Source organism: Lipotes vexillifer, unplaced genomic scaffold (assembly GCF_000442215.2).
Source record: "Lipotes vexillifer unplaced genomic scaffold, Lipotes_vexillifer_v1.1 scaffold835, whole genome shotgun sequence".
NCBI classification, from domain to species: Eukaryota; Metazoa; Chordata; class Mammalia; order Artiodactyla; family Lipotidae; genus Lipotes; species Lipotes vexillifer.
The window spans coordinates 3,172,985-3,187,056 of NW_006774135.1; positions in this window are offsets into that span (position 1 = coordinate 3,172,985).

A 14,072-nucleotide genomic window follows, 5' to 3' on the forward strand; every position below is an offset into this window, starting at 1 on the left:
TGAGCACGAGATTAACAGTCTCAAACTGGAAACAAACCAGACTTCCATCAAAGGTGAACTAGAATCATGGACTTACACTGAAATACTTAAGCAGCAGTAAAGAGATGAATGAACTACGTGGACACGTGTGGATGAATTTCACAAACGAAACTTCAGCAGAAGGAAGCTAGACACACAGCATGATTCCGTGTACGTTACATTCCACAACAGGCAAGGCTGACGTACCATAATGGTGCATAGGGATGCACAACTGGGTGGCGTCACCATAGCAACAACAATACCGAGAGCAAAGAGTAGTCATCATGAAAGTCAAGCTAGGGCCCTCTCTGTGGAAGGAACATTAATATCTTCCTGGGGCAATGGCAGCATTCTATGTCTTGATGTAGGTGATGGTCACATGGGTATGTGCTTTAGAACTACCCATTAATCTGAGCAGGCATGCCTTATGATTCTGCTTTAAGGTCAGCAGAATACGGGGTAGTCATTGAAAGCTTCAGACACATGGGGCCACTGAGCACAGCTGCCCACGACGCCTGAGGGAGCCACACACGTAGATGCCAATGACCCCAAAGGGAGTCAAGAGAGTAGAACTGAGCACCTAGTCTGAAGCCTGGAGAGGCAGCCTCTTCAACGGAGAAGCATGAGGAGGTGGGGAGAGACCAGGAAGGAAGGACCAGAAGGCTGGAGGTCACCCGGCACAGTGCAGAGATGGGAGAAGGACCCCCAGGGAGCACCTCCTCTGGGAAGCCCCTCCGGATCCCAGGGGTCCCCTCGCCGGGCCCTACAGCCCTCCAGAGGCTGCCACCTCATTTCCCCACCAGAATCCAGACTCGGCACGACATCCCAAGAAGCACCTGGAATCAGAGCTGCCTGTGGTCAGAGCCCCAAGCCCCTCCCAGGGAGAAAGCAAAGGATTTGCTCTGAGAGTGAAGAGGGCTGTAATGATGACAAAGACGTAACTGCAGCCTCTCCCGCAAAAGGGGACTTAGGTCACCTTGTCTGTGCGGGTCCATCTGTTTTATGGAGAAAGCCCAGATGGGAGACGGGACATGACCTCCTCAGTATCACGAGAACTTACAGGTCAGGCTAGAGGAAGCCTCCCAGCCAGGTTCTTCCCCTGGATGGCCTTCTCATTTCTTATTCTAATGTATGATTCCTGGTGGGGAGAAATGTTATTCTGTTAACATATTTGCATGATAGTAGGAATTCAACATATTAATGGAAGGAACACTAGCCCAGGGAAGGCCAGTGAGGCAAGACTTTGCCTCTGGGGGTTCTGGACTTCCTGTGAATTTGAGAAGAACCCTGGGCCCCCTCCCCAGAGAAGGTGACGCTAGCCCATAATTGTGTGTATGCTTTGAGCGGGTTTGCAGACACCTTCTCTCCCCACCAGCCCATCGGAGGCTCAGGCTAACCCCTGTGAGGGAAGTCAGCTTTAGTCCTAATGACTGTGTGATGGTGGGCAGGAGGGAGAAGGCCCCCATCGTTGGGAGAGAGAGGGAATAGGGAGAGAGACAGAGACAGACAGACAGAGGCAGAAAGAGTGACAGAGAAATTCTCTTCCGTGTTCCATTAATAATAAGACCAAGTAACAGCCCATGTCTACCAAGTGTCTACCCTGAACCAGGTGCTGTTCTAGACACATCACAGGAAACAGCTTTCTTACAATTAGGGGTTCGCATTAGAAACCTGCAGGGCTCTCTGTGGCCATCCAGGATCTTTGGACCCCCTGAGCAGAGACAGTGGCATGAGATGCTGAGTCCTAGGGTCATGAAGGGGTCTTGGCCACAGCACTTCTGGTCCAGGTGGGCTAGAGGCCCCTGGCTTATTATAAAAGCCGAGCAAAGAACAAAAAACTCAAACAGCAACACAGCCCACCCATCATTAGCCTCTGTTCAAGCCTAATGAATGTAATTAAGGCAAAGAAGAACATCTGGGGTATTTTAAGCCACAGTTGGTGTATCATTTTGAAAAATGGAATGCTGGATTCTGAAACAACAGGTAGCAGCCCCCCAACAAGACATAGCAATGCCTTTCGTAAACAACTATTTGTACCCCTGCTTCTCAGCCCCCACTTCTTTTTATTCAGACCCGAGGCCAGCTGCAAGTCCTTTCTGTGTGGCAAGTGCAGTGCTGGACCAGGGTACCAAGCTAAGAGCCCCCAACAAGACATAGCAATGCCTTTCGTAAACAACTATTTGTACCCCTGCTTCTCAGCCCCCACTTCTTTTTATTCAGACCCGAGGCCAGCTCAGCTGCAAGTCTGTGTGGCAAGTGCAGTGCTGGACCAGGGTACCAAGCTAAGAGCCCCCCGATGATGCCTGAGAGGACCAGGGGCCGAGAGGAGCCCATCCTCCTCAGCCCCCTGCAGACTAGCCGCCACCTTAAGCTGACCCCTGGGGCCACACTTGGAGATCCCAGGAAAGGTTCTGCACTCTCCCACTATTGGTTTAGACTTATGGTCCTCATGCACACACAGACACTCAACAAGGTGCACAAGGACACCCCCATCCCTTGGCCCATTCACCATGTGCAATGTACACAGACAGTGAGGCAGGAGACAGATGGGTTCCAGGTTAGACATTTACAGATAGAAATAACTTCCAGGTAGGAATAACAACAGGAACAGGATAAATAGCTGGATTTTGCCTTCAGTGGACACTTTAAAATGACAGTAATGGCAGGGACAGAGAGGAGCTGAGCCTTGCCCAGATAAAACATAAAGAGACCACATATTTCTCATTCTTGAGGTCAAGGAGACCTTCCCGACTACACATGCACAGTAGGGCTCCTTGGAGGTCAAAAAGGGAGGGGGCACCACCCCATAGTAGGTGATGCCAACCTTCCCATAGACCTCTTGGCTAGAATCCATCTTAGCTAAGAGATGCGCATACACACATGGGAGGACGCTGAGTTATACCAAATAAGGACTCAGAACCAAGCAAAGCAAGATGACTGGCCAGAGTAAATTGGAAGAAATGCCTCATATAAGTGATTCAAACTATCACGAGGGCATGACTCTCTCTCTGAGCCCGCCCGTGTGTGCCTATTCACACGTACTTTTTTCCTCCTAATAAACACTTTACTTGTTTCACTACTTTCCATCTCTCTGTGGAAATTCATTTCTACAAAGCTGACAGGCCAGGGGCCTTGTCACTGGCCACTGGTCCTTGGTGGTCTAGTGGCTAGGATTCAGCACTCTCACTGCCGTGGCCCGACTTCAATCTCTGGCCGAGGAACTGAAATCCTGCTTCAAGCTGCTGCAGGCCGAGGGCACCAAAGATCAGTTGTACCCCCAATTGTGGTTAAACATCTTCCAGCACCCGGGACCCTGCAGCCTGCCCACAGATGCATTCACTCATGAATTCAGAGCCTGATAGAGTCCAGCTAAATCAGGCTCCTCCCCAACACTGGAACCAGGAGCCCTGTTGCCTCTGCCTTCTTCTTTGTGCTCCTTCTACTTGTGTTAATTCATCTTTCTCTCCCTTTTAGGGAAGCACGGAAGGGGCTGCTGCCAGTTGGGAGCAGATAATATCTGTCTGACACCTACTGGGCATAAAGGTCAATGCAGCAACGTATTGATGGGTTGGGATTGTTCCCAGTTCTTCTTGATGATAAAGTTGTTTGAGATACAATTGCTGAGGGAAGGCAAAGGGGGTTTGCAGGAGTACATGTGCCGTGAGTCTAAGAGGGTGTGCAGAGTGCCTGGGGGGGGTGTGAGGTGGGGGTGTGCGCACACGCAGGGCAGGGTCCATGTCACCTGTGTCATGGGAATGAGGGTGTGTAGGAACATGTTCCTATAAGCTTGTGGGGGGAGGGTGGCAGTGACTTCTGCTGGTGATAACATGCCTGTGAGCATGTGGCTGGGGCCACAGGGAGTGTGTCTGTCACTAGGAAGTAGACATGTGGACCTGTGGACGTGTGGAGTGGTCCTGGGGGATGTCTGTGTGCATCTGTAATGTGTGGGAGGTTGGCTCTATTCAGGTTTGGGGGGTGGAGGGGTCTTTACATTTCCACAGGAGGTCCTTTCTCAGACATGAGCTCTTCGCTTATGCTCTTCCAGCTAGAAGACGGACATGCAACTTTATTTAACGGATGAGAAGTGGGGTTTCTTGGGTATTTTCATGTTCTCAACTAGAGAAGTAGACACGTGTCTCACTTAAACACACACACACACACACACACACACACACACACACATACACACATGCCTTGCACAATCTCAGATACACAGGAAACAAAGCACTCTTACCCCATGAAAGGTAAGTCCAGGGCAGCAGGGTACTAAGAAGAAAGCTCTGCACAGCATGCAGCCAGACTGGGCACCTGCACTGTGCCCAGGGCCTCCGTGATGACCTCTGGCCATCAGTCCAGCAGCTTTGCTGTAGTTCTGCTTTTAGGTGCAAAGAGCCTTCATTAGGGTCTGCCCCAAACAGATGGTTCCGGAAAGCGTTGATGGTGAGGATGACGATGGTGACATGTGAGCTATTTTAATGTGGCAGGCGCCTGCTGAGTGTTTTCTGTGCATCATCTCATTTAGTCTTCACAAGGACACTGGTGGGTCTACATCTCTCCTCCCTGAGACTCAGGGAAGAGGGCTGGCCAGGGTTACCTGTGGATGACTGCTGGCTGCCTGTCACCTTCTATTGATCATCTCATCTCCCAGAGAAAGGACTTTAGCTGGAGAATGGCTGCCTGTAAAGAGTCTACACTTTCTACTCATCCTGTACTGGCACATATCAAGATCCTGTGATAAGTTCAGGTCAGAGGGGTGTAAGTAAAAGCCAGCCGTGTGGCTTTGCAGGAGCTCTTTCACTAGAATGGATCAGCTCTGCCCTCCCCTGGTCCTTCCCCACTTCCAGCAAGAGCTGGTGCCTCTGTGACCCACAGGTAGATGCTCCAAGATAGAGATGCAGAGCTGCCTTGCTGGCCATGGAGCTTACTTCTGAACTAGAACACTAGAGGGAAAGTTTCTTCCATGTTAACCTGGTCCCCTGGCTACAGCAGTGCAGACTGTTATCGAATTAATACAGAAATTGTCATACTTACACCGAAAAGGTGCAGGTTGACTCAGTAAGGTCTCAGATCTTGCCAGCTAGAAGCTGGTGCCCCTGAGTGCATCCTTCTGTGAAGTTTCAAAACACCAAGAACACCAGTGAGGGTGGCCCACATCTCGAGAAAGACGGGTTGGGAAGAGTCAGAATGTTGGAGCCTGTGGCCAACCTCTTGTTAATTTTAGCAAAGCCCAGCAGAAGAAGAGCCCAGACAAGCACCAACTGCTCTTACAGGCAGGTAGTGGAGAGAAGGCTGGCAGCCCTGCTGAGAGAAGGCCCTCTGCGAGCATCCAGCCACCAAGTGGATAGAAATGCGGGACCTTGCCGATTTAAGAAAGTCAAATGCTTTTGAACCCCAGATGATTGGATGTAAGGGTGGGGCCTCTGCCTTTCACAAGAGCCCCCCTCCCCATTACTACTTTCTGGCAAGAAGGTAGAGCCCTTCCAGCTGACAGCAGACAGGTGGAGGCTGGGACTTCCCTACCCAAGTTTACCATGTCCAATGGCCTCAAAGAAGCCATCACTGAGGAGAAAGGAAAGGGGTGATCAGAGCACAGAGGCCTGGAAATGGATGAGGAGCTGCAGGTTTCAGCCTCATGCAAAAAGAGGACTCTGCCTGTGATCACTCAGGCCTGGAAGAGACTGGAAACCTGTAAGACTTGGAGAACTCATTCACAGAACGATAGACAAAATGAAAAGGCAGAGGACTTTGTACCAGATGAAGGAACAAGATAAATCCATAGATAAACAACTAAATGAAGTGGAGATAAGCAACCTTCCAGAAAAAGAATTCAGAATAATGATAGTGAAGATGATCCAGGACCTCAGAAAAAAAAAATAGAGGGAAAGATAGAGAAGATGCAAGAAATGTAAATACACTAGAAGGAATCAATAGCAGAATAACTGAGGGAGAAGAATGGATAAGTGACATGAAAGACAGAATGGTGGAATTCACTGCTGCAGAGCAGAATAAAGAAAAAAGAATGCAAAGAAATGAAGACAGCCTAAGAGACCTCTGGGCCAACATTAAATGCAACAACGTTCACATTATAGGGATCCCAGAAGGAGAGGAGAGAGAGAAAGGACCCGAGAAAATATTTGAAGTGATTATAGTCAAAAACTTCCCTAACATGAGAAAGGAAATAGCCACCGAAGGCTAGGAAGCACAGAGTCCCAGGCAGGATGAACCCAAGGAGAAACATGCCAAGACACATAGTAATCAAATTGACAAAAATGAATGACAAAGACAAATTATTGAAAGCAACAAGGGAAAAACAATAAATAACATACTAGAGAACTCCCATAAGGTTAACAGCTGATTTCTCAGCAGAAACTCTACAAGCCAGAAGAGAGTAGCATGATATATTTAAAGTGATGAAAGGGAAGAACCTACAACCAAGATTACTCTAGCTGGCAAGGATCTCATTCAGATTTGATTGAGAAATCAAAAGCTTTACAGACAAGCAAAAGCTAAGAGAATTCAGCACCACCAAACCACCTCTACAACAAATGCTAAAGGAGCTTCTCTAAGTGGGAAACACAAGAGAAGTAAAGGACCTACAAAAGAAACCCATAACAATTAAGAAAATGGTAATAGGAACATATATATCCATAATTACCTTAAACGTGAATGGATTAAATGTTCCAACCAAAAGACACAGTATCACTGAGTGGAATCAAAAACAAGACCCATATATATGCTGTCTACAAGAGACCCACTTCAGACCTGGGGACACATACAGGTTGAAAGTGATGGGATGGAAAAAGATATCCCATGCAAATGGAAATCAAAGAAAGCTGGAGTAGCAATACTCATATCAGATAAAATAGACTTTAAAATAAAGAATGTTACAAGAGAGAAGGAAGGACACCGTATAATGATTAAGGGATCAATCCAAGAAGAAGATATAACAATTATAAATATATATGCACCCAACATAAGAGTACCTCAATACATAAGGCAACAGCTGAGAGCTGTAAATGAGGAAATTGACAGTAACACAAAAATCGTGGGGGACTTTGACACCTCACTTACACCAATGGACAGATCATCCAAACAGAAAATTAATAAGGAAACACAAGCTTTAAATGACACAATAGACCAGATAGATTTAATTGATATTTATAGAATATTCCATCCAAAGACAGCAGATTACAGTATCTTCTCAAGTGCACATGGAACATTCTCCAGGATAGATCACATCTTGGGTCACAAATCAAGTCTCAGTAAATTTAAGAAAATTGAAATCATATCAAGCATCTTTCCTGACCACAACTCTATGATTAGACATTAATTATGGGGGGAAAAATACATAAAAAACAAAAACACATGGAAGCTAAACAATACTTTACTAAATAACCTAGAGATCAATGAAGAAATCAAAGAGGAAATCAAAAAATACCAAGAAACAAATGACAATGAAGGCACGGTGATCCAAAACCTACGGAATGCAGCAAAAGCAGTTCTATGAGGGACGTTTATAGCAATACAAGCCTACCTCAAGAAACAAGAAACATTTCAAGTAAACAATTTAACCTTACACCTAAAGGAACTAGAGAAAGAAGAACAAACAAAACCCAAAGTTAGTAGAAGGAAACAAATCATGAAGAACAGAGCAGAAATAAATGAAATAGAAACAAAGAAAACCATAGCAAAGATCGATAAAACTAAAAGCTGGTTCTTTGAGAAGATAAACAAAATTGATAAACCATTAGCCAGACACATCAAGAAAAAGAGGGAGAGGACTCAAATCAATAAAATTAGAAATGAAAAAGTAGAAGTTACAATAGACACCACAGAATTGCAAAGCACCCTAAGAGACTACTACAGGCAACTCTATGCCAATAAAATGGACAACCTGGAAGAAATGGACAAATTCTTAGAAAGGTGTAACCTTCCAAGATTGAACCAGGGAGGGATAGAAAATATGAAGAGACAAAACACAAGTAATTAAATTGAAACTGTGATTAAAAATCTTTCAACAAACAAAAGTCCAGGACCAGACATCTTCACAGGTGAATTCTATCAAATATTTAGAGAAAAGCTAACACCGATCCTTCTCAAACACCCATCCTTCCAAACACCCATCCTTCTCAAACTCTTCTTGCAGAGGAAGGAACACTCTCAAACTCATTCTATGAGGCCACCATCACCCTGGTACCAAAACCAGACAAAGATACTACAAAAAAAGAAAATTACAGACCAATATCACTGATGACGTAGATGCAAAAATCCTCAACAAAATACTAGCAAACTGAATCCAACAACACATTAAAAGGAACATACACCATGATCAAGTGGAATTTATCGCAGAGACGCTAGGATTCTTCAGTATATGCAAATCAATCAATGTGATACACCAGATTAACAAATTGAAGAATAAAAACCATATGATCATCTCAATAGATGCAGAAAAAGCTTTTGAGAAAATTCAACACCCATTTATGGTAAAAACTCTCCAGAAAGTGGGCATAGAGGGAACCTATCTTAACATAATAAAGGGCATATATGACAAACCCACAGCAAACATCATTCTCAATGGTGAAAATCTGAAAGCATTTCATCTAAGATCAGGAACAAGACAAGGATGTCCACTCTCACCACTGTTATTCAACATAGTTTTGGAAGTCCTAGCCACAGCAATCAGGGAAGAAAAAGAAATCAAATAATGCAAATTGGAAAAGAAGAAGTAAAACTGTCACTGTTTGCAGATGACATGATACTATACATAGAGAATCCTAAAGATGCCACCAGAGAGCTACTAGAGCTAATCAATGAATTTGGTGAAGTTGCAGGATACAAACTTAATGCACAGTAATCTCTTGCATTCCTATACACTAATGATGAAAAATCTGAAAGAGAAATTAAGGAAATACTCCCATTTACCATTGCAACAAAAAGAATAAAATACCTAAGAGTAAACCTACCTGGGATACAAAAGACCTGTATGTAGAAAACTATAAGACACTGATGAAAGAAATTAAAGATGATACAAACAGATGGAGAGACATACCATGTTCTTGGATTGGAAGAATCAATATTGTGAAAATAGCTATACTACCCAAAGCAATCTACAGATTCAATTCAATCTCTATAAAATTACCAATGACATTTTTTTACAGAACTAGAACAAAAAATCTTAAAATCTGTATGGAGACACAAAAGACCCTGAATAGCCAAATAAGTCTTGAGGGAAAAAATTGGAGCTGGAGAAATCAGACTCCCTGAATTCAGACTATGCTATAAAGCTACAGTACTCTAGACAATATGGTATTGGCACAAAAACAGAAATAGAGATCAATGGAACAGGATAGAAATCCCAGAGATAAACCCATGCACCTATGGTCAACTAATCTATGACAAATGAGGAAAGGATATACAATGGAGAAAAGACAGTCTCTTTAATAAATGGTGCTGGGAAACTGGACAGCTACATGTAGAAGAATGAAATTAGAACACTCCCTAACACCATACACAAAAATAAACTCAAAATGGATTAGAGACCTAAATGTAAGACTGGGCACTATAAAAGTCTTAGAGGAAAACCTAGGAAGAACACTCTTTGACATAAATCACAGCAAGATATTTTTTGATCCACCTCCTAGAGTAATGGACATAAAAACAAAAATAAACAAAAGAGACCTAATGAAACTTAAAAGCTTTTGCAAAGCAAAGGAAACTACAAAGAAGATGAAAAGACAACCCTCAGTTTGGAAGAACATATTTGCAAACAAACCAACAGACAAAGGATTAATCTCCAAAATATATAAACAGCTCATGCAGCTCAATATTAAAAAACAAACAACCCAATCCCAAAATGAGCAGAAGACTTAAATAGACATTTCTCCAAAGAAGATATACAAATGGCCAAGAAGCACATGAAAAGCTGCTTAACATCACTAATTATTAGGGAAATGCAAATCACAACTACAGCGAGGTATCATCTCACACCAGTTAGAATGGGCATCATCAGAAAATCTACAAACAACAAATCCTGGAGAGGGTGCAGAGAAAAGGGAACCCTTTGCACTGTTGGTGAGAATGTAAATTGATACAGCCACTATGGAGAATAGTATGAAGTTTCCTTAAAAAACTGAAAATAGAATTACAATATGACCCAGAAATCCCACTACTGGGCATATACACAGAGAAAACCATAATTCAAAAATACACATGAACCCCAATGCTCATTGCAGCAGTATTTACAATAGTCAGGTCATGGAAGCAACCTAAAGGCCCATCAGCAGATGAATGGATAAAGAAGAAGTGGTACGTATATTCAGTGGAAAAATACTCAGCCATAAAAAGGAATGAAATTGGGTCATTTGTAGAGACGTGGATGGATCTAGAGACTGTCACACAGAGTGAAGTAAGTCAGAAAGAGAAAAACAAATATCGTATATTAACGCGTATATGAGGAACCTAGAAAAAAGGTACAGGTGTACTGGTTTGCAGGGCAGAAATTGAGACACAGATGTAGAGAACAAAAGTATGGACATCAAGGGGGGAAAGTGGCTGGGTGGTGGTGGTGTGATGAATTGGGAGATTGGGATTGACATGTATACACTAATATATATAAAATGGATAACTAATAAGAACCTGCTGTATAAAAAATAAATTAAATTAAATTAAAAAAATAAAGGACTTGGAGAACTGGTTTGGCAAACAGAATACAACCTTTGCTGGCAAGTGCTGTGACTGAACCTGTAAGTAAGTGTCATCTCCCCAAAATTCTGTCCCTTAATTGGACACTGCCTCTCTCAACTGCCCAAGGGAAGCCCAGAGGTAAGAGCTGGGCTATGAATGAATGATGGATGATGAGCTGTGCAGAGAGCAGAACCGAATCTGACCAAGTATCAGTTCACTTCAGACACAGGGAGCCTTCAGAGTCCTCACCAGCAGAGGCAAAGCCAATTTGTATGGGGGCAAGAGATATACAATTTTAGGGCCCTCTTGTACTTTAAGTGCAAATATATATGCAAACTTAGATCCTGGAGTGGATGCTTATTATTTATTTATTTATCATTTTTTTGTCACTGTTGTTGGCCATGCTGCACAGCTTGTGAGATCTCAGTTCCCCAACCAGGGACTGAACCCAGGCCACAGCAGTGAAAGTCCAGAATCCTAACCACTAGGCCACCAGGGAACTCCTTGGATGTTTTTTTTAAATGAGAAAAATATCATAAAACATTTGAAATCTTAAAAGAGATAAAGGAAGTACATTTTCTTCTGCTTTACATTTTTGGCTTCCATTAATCTCCTTCTTTCCCATGTATTTGAATTTTGGGTGTGATCCATAATTCTGTAAGAATTTAAAAAATCCATCCAAAATCAATGCATTTTACTACTGCTGCTATGTTGTATTGAGCTACACCACTGTATAATCAAATTGTCCCATACTCTATATGTCAGTTCATCAATGAATGTGTATAGTTTTGTCACTGAAACATTTATTTCATCAGCTGTTTCACTGGGTTGGTGGCATTGCATGTTGTTTCAGCTAAAAATTCTAGACTTGGTTGAGATGAGAGACTTTGGCTACATCAATTACTGGATCCAGAACTTGGCACACATAATACCTGCAATGTTTTGCACAAATATGGCTGCTGGTCATTCTGCTAGAGTTTTGTGCCTTACAGACACAATTCTAGTAAAGTCTACTTTGCAATTTCCACCATGAAAGAAAACAATAGGCAGTGAGTTTGTAAATGTACACACAGCACTTTTGAGTGTGTTCCTGAGAGCTTCTGTTTTCACAAGTGGATGAGGAGAAAGAAATATTTTCATACCACGTGTTTGGAAGAATCCACTGCCTGATAGCTTTGGCTGTTTGTTCTCCAAATCATGTTTCTCCTCCACCAAATATGTAATTTTAGAGGCATTCTTATATCAAGATGTAACCCCTGCACCTGCATGTTCAGGTCACGAGTCTTGGTGAGTGGGCACTTGGGCAGCAGGAGAATTTCTAGAAGCTATTCCTATAGCACACAACTAGCAGAGCCTTGTAAACAGAAATATAGCCCACTAATCCCAGTGTACCCCCAACTCTGCTGCCCTGTAGCCACATCCCAAAGGCCACTCCAATGTCTGCAGACAGGAAAGGTGATGTGGTAGGCATGCTGGAACGGAAAGAAACAGTGGCTTAACCGTTGCAGTTGCAATGTTTTCTGTGAATTGTATAAAAACATACCACAAATGCAATCCTCAAGAAACCCATGAATTATTTAAGTAGGGAAAAAGTGAAGAGTTAGAAAATATTGGAAGAACCATTGAGATTGTTTGGGGCTTGATCTCGTGGTGCGCTTTCAGAGATGATGTGGGAGAGGGAGAGAGAATGTGATTTTGCATCATGAGATAGAGGCTGGACTCCAACTTCCTGTGAGACCTGGGCAAATCGGTTCCCTCTCTGCCTTTCCATTTCCTGGTGAGTAAAACCAGGCAGTAAGAATGTCAGCTCCACGTACCTCCTCCAGTTGTTGTGAGGACCAGACCCCTGAGCACAGCAGGAAGTGCTTTGTAAATCATGCTGTGTTCTAGAGAACTGAGCTATTATTGAGGCTCTCAAGTTCGGGGGAAAGCTGGAAATTAGCCTCCGTAGAGCACGTTTCATCACTGCACGCCAACCAGGAGGACAACCTCGATTCCAAGAGGGCACTTGTCTGAGTGCTTCCACTTGCAAAATCCCTCATCATTCTTCCATTGCTCATTAATGCAGAAAAAGTGTCTGAGGACCTGCTCCATGCCAGATGCTGGCATTACAGAGGTGAAGGGGCTGATGAAGTCCCTTATCTCATTTAAGTCATGGAAGTAAACCTGGAGACAGATGAGAACAGACTGGACCAGCCCTTCTTCACTGCTTGGCAGTCATGGACTGGAGTCTATTCTGCCATGAGCCTGATTCAAAGATAGAACAAACCACAACCACTGCTGGATCTGGGCAGGTCTGGATCCATCCTGATCTTCAAGCAAGGCTCCTTGTTGTGGTGGTGATTATTGGTGGTGTGGTGATGGTGGAGGTGGCTGTAGTTGATGAGGTTGTTGTAGCTGTTAGTAATAGTGGTGCTCTTACCAAAACCAAGCTCCTACTGCTCACCACAGAACAGGCCAATAAATCGAGAGACGCATGGTTGGGGCAAGGAATAGTGACTTTATTCAAAAAGCCAGCAGACTGAGAAGATGTTGGACTAGTATTCCAAAGAACCATCTTACTCGAGTTTGAATTCAGGCTTCTTTTATACTAAAAGGGGAGAGGGTGTTGGTCGTTGCAGACTTCTTGGTGCCAGAATCCTTTGTTTTTGCAGCTGTGCACAGGTCAGGTCATGATGTTCCTGTAAACCTCCAACAAGACAAATGTTATTCTCTGTTCTTCAACCTTTTATCTCTATATGAATGGAAAAGTGTTACACCCTTCAAGGTCAGAGCTTTGAGAAGGGGCTGTCCTGTATATTTAAGACTCTAGGCAACATTCTTAACTTGTTACAAAGCAACAGGACACAAAAGTTAAAGTAAAAGGAACAGATCCACTGTGGAGTCAGATTTGTTCTTCCCTAAGACAGTGCTTGTTGTTATGATGATTGGTGTCATGGTGGTGGTTGTTGTTGTTGTGGTGTTTGTAGTGGTTGTTTTGATGTGGTGGTATTTGCAGCTGTTGATTTTTTGTGGTCATTGTAATTGTTGTTATGGTGGTGCTGGTGGTGGTGGTTGTGATTATTGTTGCATAATATTCTTATGGTCCCGGTACTGGTTGTGATGGTTTTAGTTGTTGCCATGGTGATGGTTATGGTTGTTCTTACAGTGGTTGTGTTTATTGTTGTTGATGTTACTGTTGCTAGGGTGGTGGTGGGAGTTGACATTGTTGCATTGTTGTAATGGTAGTGATGGTTGTAGTTGTTCTGATGGTGGTGGTGATTATTGTTGATGTTGTGTAAGTGTTGGTGATGCAGTGGTATTGTTGGTGTTGATAGTTGGTGGTATTGTTGTGGTTGTTGTAGTGGTGGTGGCTGTGTTGTTGTTGACAA